Source organism: Homalodisca vitripennis, chromosome 3 (genome assembly GCF_021130785.1).
Source record: "Homalodisca vitripennis isolate AUS2020 chromosome 3, UT_GWSS_2.1, whole genome shotgun sequence".
NCBI lineage: Eukaryota > Metazoa > Arthropoda > Insecta > Hemiptera > Cicadellidae > Homalodisca > Homalodisca vitripennis.
Window position 1 is genome coordinate 189,153,027 of NC_060209.1, and position 7,027 is coordinate 189,160,053.

The following is a 7,027-nucleotide window of genomic DNA, read 5'->3' on the forward strand; positions in this document are numbered from 1 at the left end:
TCCAGTTCACCTTCCTTTTATTGCAGCGTCTGGTATCTGACGCTGTATCAGACTTGACTTACTTCGTTCAAAGAGCATCTTCTTGTGACCCCTAATTGTAATCTATGGGCCTTGGATATTTTTGGATCCATAGTTGAGTTTGACTTAATGCCTCAATCGAGAAAACATTTAAATAGAGAGAACTCAAACGACTACTTTAATCAATAAGAGTCTAATTGCAACTACTTTCGACAGAAGGAATTGAGTTAAAAATCCTAACTTTCTATGAAATAGACCATCTTTTGCTAAATCTACTACAGTACTTGACGTACTGTTCTCTTGAGATAATACGCAAGTCTGATCTAGAGATTCCTAATTGCCCTAATTGTCTCTCTATGGGTAAAAAAGAGATCATTTTCGAAGCCTGACCTCAATCTATCCATCAGTGATATTGGATCTTAAATTGATAGGCACGAAAAGTGGTAATGAGGATGATATTGTTAAAGTTGTCAATTTTTGATAAAGTGGCAGGAAAGGAAGTTAAGAGACGGCTGAACGACTCATCTCTACCAGACGTCCCATTATCAACCCGCCTTGAATCTGTGTTGTACAGCTCCCCCATGTGGTATCGAGACACTCGCCGACATACTGAGTAGCCTGATGGAAGGTGTACATATGTCACTCATTATAATAGCTCGGATAGTGGTAATTAATTACTGGACGAGACTATTAGATCAAATGACTTGCAGAACTACCTCAATACTTTCTGAGTGGACAAAGACGTAAGTGGACAAATTAACCCTCTTGATAACTAAGTTCCTCCGACTTCATAATCCTCATGAAAACCGGTTTGATGAGTATTTTTCGTTCTCGAGTTACTCTTTCCCCTCATATTTGGTTTTGAAGGAACATTATCACAGGTTTCCTTATTTTCAGATAATACGTTTAAAGGTTACAATATATTGTTAATCTCTTTTGGAATTCGTTCCTCACTTAGGCATTATAACGATTTGGATTGTAGATATTAATATTCCAGAATATTAATATTTAAATTATCAATGAGACATCCAAGACGATATAAAATATTTTTTTATTAGTAAGCTCCGAGTGAATATTCAGTACAATTTATTACTAAATTGTTAACTATTAAATATTATCTGGTTTGTCTAAAATAAAAACACAGTTCTAAATTAAAATAATGGATTTATTTTAATCCGGCAAAATAATAAGTTCAATGTTTCAGAATTTTCATCACTCTATTTTCCACAAAGAATTGACAAACCGTTTAGTAAATTTAAAAGGTCCTTCGGCAAGAAAACACAATATTAATCAAATATATCAAACTAAAAATCAGAGCTCTCTTCTGAAATAAAATGATAAAGTTTTCAAATAAAAATCAAATACCACTTGTAAATAACTAAAATAAAAATATTCAATTCTAAGTTCACTCACAATTCATAAATAAAAATTTAAACTTCTCTTTCCACTATAGTTGAATTAAAGACAGAAGGGTATTGGGACCCGGCAAGCGATGGCCGAGGTTCGGGGCTCTTCGGGACCGGTCGGCTACAGTGTTTGCCAAGTTGTTCTGTCTGACTCGATCATCCACAGCGTTCACATCAACCGCTTCTAGGTAGGGGTGGTTCGCAGCGGAAACATGTGGACACATTTATCGAAGCGATAAATTAATAGCGTTCGTGTTTTGAGAATTGTTATTTTATAAGTAATTGAATCAGAAATCAAAACCTTGTAAAGGATTTTTACTGAAACCACGAGTGTATTATTGAAAATATATACATAGGCCTATATAATAATAATTTGAATATGGTACATTATTACTGTTATTAATAGTTACCTTCAAAACACAAAGGAGTATATTGAAAAGAACTAAAATTATATTCGTTAAGTAAATGCAAGTCTGCTAAGTTATAATTATATACTCAGTCTTATCAGTCTTAGCAAATCCGTTGAAATGACCACTGTGCCGCCGTCAAAAATCAACTTAAAACAAAATAAAGATACTGTAGTTTGAACCTGATAAAGCTCGTTTAGGATAGTATTTTTAACCAATAAAAGGTATCCTGTTATTAAAACCGTTATAGTATAATAATTGTTAATTGTTGAGTCTAAACTTAAATTGCTAGAGTGACCAAAATGCAAAATTTGCGACTAGGGCGTCAATCCGACTATGATATGAAATTTCCTTCAGTGTGACTTTTATCGATCAACTTAATGTAATCTAATTACTTTACAAAAAAATCTGTAAAAATATTTTCGAAACTTGTTATATTTTTAATTTATTACTAAATGTTTACTAACTTTAACCACAGATTTGTGATGAAGGATTTTTTTTTATTTTCTTATCATTCAATTTAGGAAATCAATTTGATATACAGAAAACGTGGATTTATTTACAAAAATGTAAGATTTAGTGAGTCGATTATTTTTATTTTGTCTTATAATTTTTTCATTTATTTTTCAATAGCGCCCATTTATATAATCGGCTTAAAAAAACCTCTTTGGAAATTACTTTTATTTCTGAGTAAATTAAATACTAAACAGTACATTATACAAAAAGCCAACTGACTTTGCTGCACAGTTTTAACCAGGAAATAAGTAGTGCCATTAAAATGCATTTAACAAATTTTATTAGTAACATGTAAGTGTAATATTTACCAATCATTACAAAAATATCAATCAATACGGCTTTTTACAGTTTCATCGAAGTCCAACACTCTTTCTGCCACCGGAGAGAGAGTGGGAAAATACCACTCACGTTACTGCGCGTTCTTCCTCTTCATTGTCACTGCTGTCACTGTCCGAATCCTCTTCACTGGAGCTGTCATTGCCGATGTTTATTACCATCTGCTCAACGGAATCTTCCATCAACCCTTCATTTTTCCAAGCATTCTAGGATTATATTCTTCGTGTGGTCTACTACCTTTCTTCAATCAGACTCTGTTACACGTTCCAACCCCTCTTTCGTCAACTGTAATATTTCAGTTATATTAAATTTCCTGTTGCTTCTTGCAACATATTCCTTTACTTGAGCCCAGATTAATTCTATAGGATTGAAGTGACAGTGGTAGATTGGTGGCAGACGAAGTACTCGGTGACCATGTTTCTTTGCAATTTCGTCGACTTCATATTTTGTCTGAGGTTTGTTTCTTTGAATTAAGTTCTAACAATTCAGCTTTTAACATCGCCTTTTCATACTGTATGTCATGATTATTTAACCACTCTATTATTTCATCCTTTCTAGAACTGCTGTTAGGTGGTTTGTCAACTACTTTTGAGTGGTACTTTGCATTGTCCATTACAATGAGCGAGGGCCTCGTTTAGGTTTGGAAGTAAAGCATCTTGAAACCATTTTGAAAATACTTTGTGGTTCATCTCTTCATGATACTCGTTGGTTTTCTTTGATGTAAAAAGTAATGCACAGTTAGGAAATAAATCCAGCAGAGCTGCCAGCATGCAACACAATTATCCTCCCACCCTTTTCCAACGGGAACAGGAAAACGTACCTTCAACAGAATCATCAGTCCATCCAATTTTTTTACAGTGCCCAGAATTTACCCAAGTTTCATCAAGCCAAACTATTTCCTCAAAATTTAAATCTTTTATTTCTCTAAGAAATCTGCACCTCCAAGCAATCCTCTTTCCATTAATATTTTACGGCTACCAAATTTCTTGTGTTTGAAACCCAATCTCTTCAATATAATGGCAACAGATGATTTGCTTCCACGAAAAAGATCTGCTTCTGCAAGACTTACTTGTAGCTTCCTTACTGTGGGATACTCTCTTCTCACGAAGAATCCGTAGACATGGCGGCGGATGGCATCTTTTTGAAAGGCGTCCAGCTCCGTAACAGGCTTAAACCTCGAATATTTCTTATCAGGAGTGTTCAGTTTCAAGCCACTCTGTTCACTTTGTATTTTTTCCTTTCCAAATCTCCAAAGCCGCAGCAGTTCTTTCGATAACTTTTTTCTACTGGGAAGTATCGGTCCTTTGTTAATTTTCTCTCGCTGGAAGTAGTCTCTCACTCGACAAACCAACTCACGGGATTGGCCTCGCAATGGAAACGCCTTTTTCTCCAACCTTGGTGTAAGGCACACTTATCACGCGAGTGCGGGGCCTACCGCGTTTTTTTTTTATCACTGTTTCAGTGCACTGAGACATGGTACGGAAATTAACAGTAATTAAATAATGGTCTGTCACAAAAGTGTAAAAAACTAGAAAGTACGTGCGTACAACTTGTCTTTCAAATAAGGTTTAGTCTTGAAAAAGACTGTTTAAACACTTGGCCACGAACACAACAGAAGCGCAATAAACACCACACGAAACAACATACATAACCAACAACCAATAACGTAATGAAGCACGGTTTGCTACTGCGCATCACCCAGCTGATACCTACCGGATGACAGCTACAACAAGAGGAGACGTGACCAACGCTGCCTCCGTCGAAAAGGAAAGTGCTCGGCTGTGATTGGTGGAGCGGTTAGGGCGAGCCTTCGTGAGGCAGTTCGGCTGTCTTCGGTCGAGCTCGTCCCAATACCCTTCTGTCTTTAATTCAACTATAGTTGAACCTTAATTTTCAAGTCTCTGCAATTCAGATTACAACTCTCTCAAACTATTATTAAAGTTCAATTAATTACCAATTCACAATTCACAATAAAACAGTTCCAATAAAATATTAATAAATTACTAAATTTCCAAATTTCAATTAAAGTTATTGACAAAGTTCAATTTTAATTCACTTTTCTTGCAAATTTGAACCAAATGTAACTTGTATGATTCTATTATGCTCTATTGTTCATCGAGAATTAATTATGCAGATTGCTCTGTAGTTTCTATGAATTTAATTTTTCCTATAAAAAAAAAACAACAGTAATTTAATATCAGATCTGGCAGAATAAACGTACAATAAATTTGGTGCTTACCTCAAAATCCCTCGCGAAAAAAAATTTAGAAACACGGCGCACTGTAATCAACTTAATTCATGAAAATTACCAAATGAAGGGCGAAAATTATGAGCTGGCGGTTATATACTTCCCCTTCCAACCAATTCTGATGGACAGCCGCGGTGTTCTCTCATTGGCCCAACTGTATCCAACTAGGAGAACAATAGCCGTAACAAGACAAGTTCTGATCAATTCAAGGCAGTGAACCGCCTTCCTAACAAATTTAAAACTACCAGTACTAACTTGCCAAAGGATTACATATTCGTTTTTATCCTAACTTCTCACAATTTCATTTAAAATTAAATCCCAATATTTCGTTCCCAAAATGTTCATATAATTTAAGTTTTAATTTAAAAAAATAAACCAATGTAGTTTTAAAAACGCTGCAGGCATCCAGCCAAATTCTTGGTTTTCAGTCCATAACGGCATTTATATTTATCAGCCTCGTCTCGTAAATGTATGTTTTCAGTCACTAAAATCTCAATTGGATTACTTACAGTAATCGCAAAACAGGGTTATGGGTTTTCAATCAACGTTGATCTTTACGCCATCATCTGTCCACCGGTTCACACTACACAGTATGGTGTGGATCCTATCAACTAGGGAAAGTGCATGTAAATGCCCTAGTCAAAACTTTGGTACTGTCTTCGGAGAACAATAAAGAGACGAAAGCCTATTTTTTGAAGTTAAGGAGCAGGACTTTTAAGAGGTTTGAGTAGGTCAGAAACGATGTTTATGATGGGACTTTAGGATGATATACTGGACAAGTTTGGAACAGTTATTCAAACTCTACAGAAAGTTGGTACATACTTTAAAAAGATATCACTTCGTATTCATTTTTAATGGTTTCCGGTGTATGAAGGGAGACCTAAGAAATTGTGTAATGTGACATATATGTTACAGATGTCAAAGAGGAACATTTAGGCTGATGAAAATAAATAAACTGAGGATTTCTTACAGCGTAGACGGTTCAGAGTAAAAACATTCAATGTATTTTTTGGCGGACAAAAATCTGAGTTGCAGTGACGGAAATCATATAATGTAATAGCAGACAACTTTTCAGTATTCAATGATCTATCATTCTCATTAATCAGAAATGTAATTAATATACTAAAGAACTTATAAAAATGGTCTCGAACTGTCATTTTTAAACGAATGTGTACACTTTCCTTGTCTTTTGAAGGGTTTTGGTATTAGATGCAATCCACTAACCAAAATAAAGTACACAATAAAAAAAAAAACATCTCCGATCAAAATCCCCAACATTGATGTTTTGTTCTCTTCTTACCCTTTGTACACATCTATTTCTAATTATTCTGTGGAAAGTTGATTTTCTGTTTTAAAAAGAATAAAGATTTGTCTTAGATCCAGAATAAATGAAAATACGTTAAGCTCGTGGCTATTCTATTAGTCGAAGCTGAACTTCTAGCAGTGAGAAAATAAAGTTGGCAATCTAATATATGTCTTCAGTAATTAAATCCATGAGGAAACTTATGCAAAGTGAAATTTGTCCACTTCCAATGTTTTGGTATCGAGTATTCATGTGTTTAGTTTAAACCCATTGTTGTATATGTTGAATTGAACATATTACTATTGAATTTACAATTGTAAAAGTGTCAAATCTATTTTAGGTTCCTTGTGACTTACAGTATAGCTCACTACAGCTGATACTAATTAAGTTTGTTCTTAATGTTTCTTAAATCTCTTAATTATTTTGAAATTGAGTAAATATTTAGTGTATATATTTAATTTATTTCTTATATTTAGAAAGAAAATTTAGATCTGTTATTTTGTAACTGTATATTTGTATCTAATTAAAATATGATAAAGTAACTTTTAGTATTTTTCATTAATATTTATTTTGGGGATTGGATTTAGTTTTTTTTTTTAATTTGCCTGAAAATAATATATTATTAAATTGTCATTGACGTATGAATTGGAAGTGAGACGGATGTTATAATAGTGTACGGAATAATAAATTCCATCCTTGATCAAAAGTTTTTTTTTAAGTTCTCATAAGTATTATTCGTATAACTTAGCTAAGAGGTATTGTTATGATGCTGGTTTAATAATGCAAAGTAATA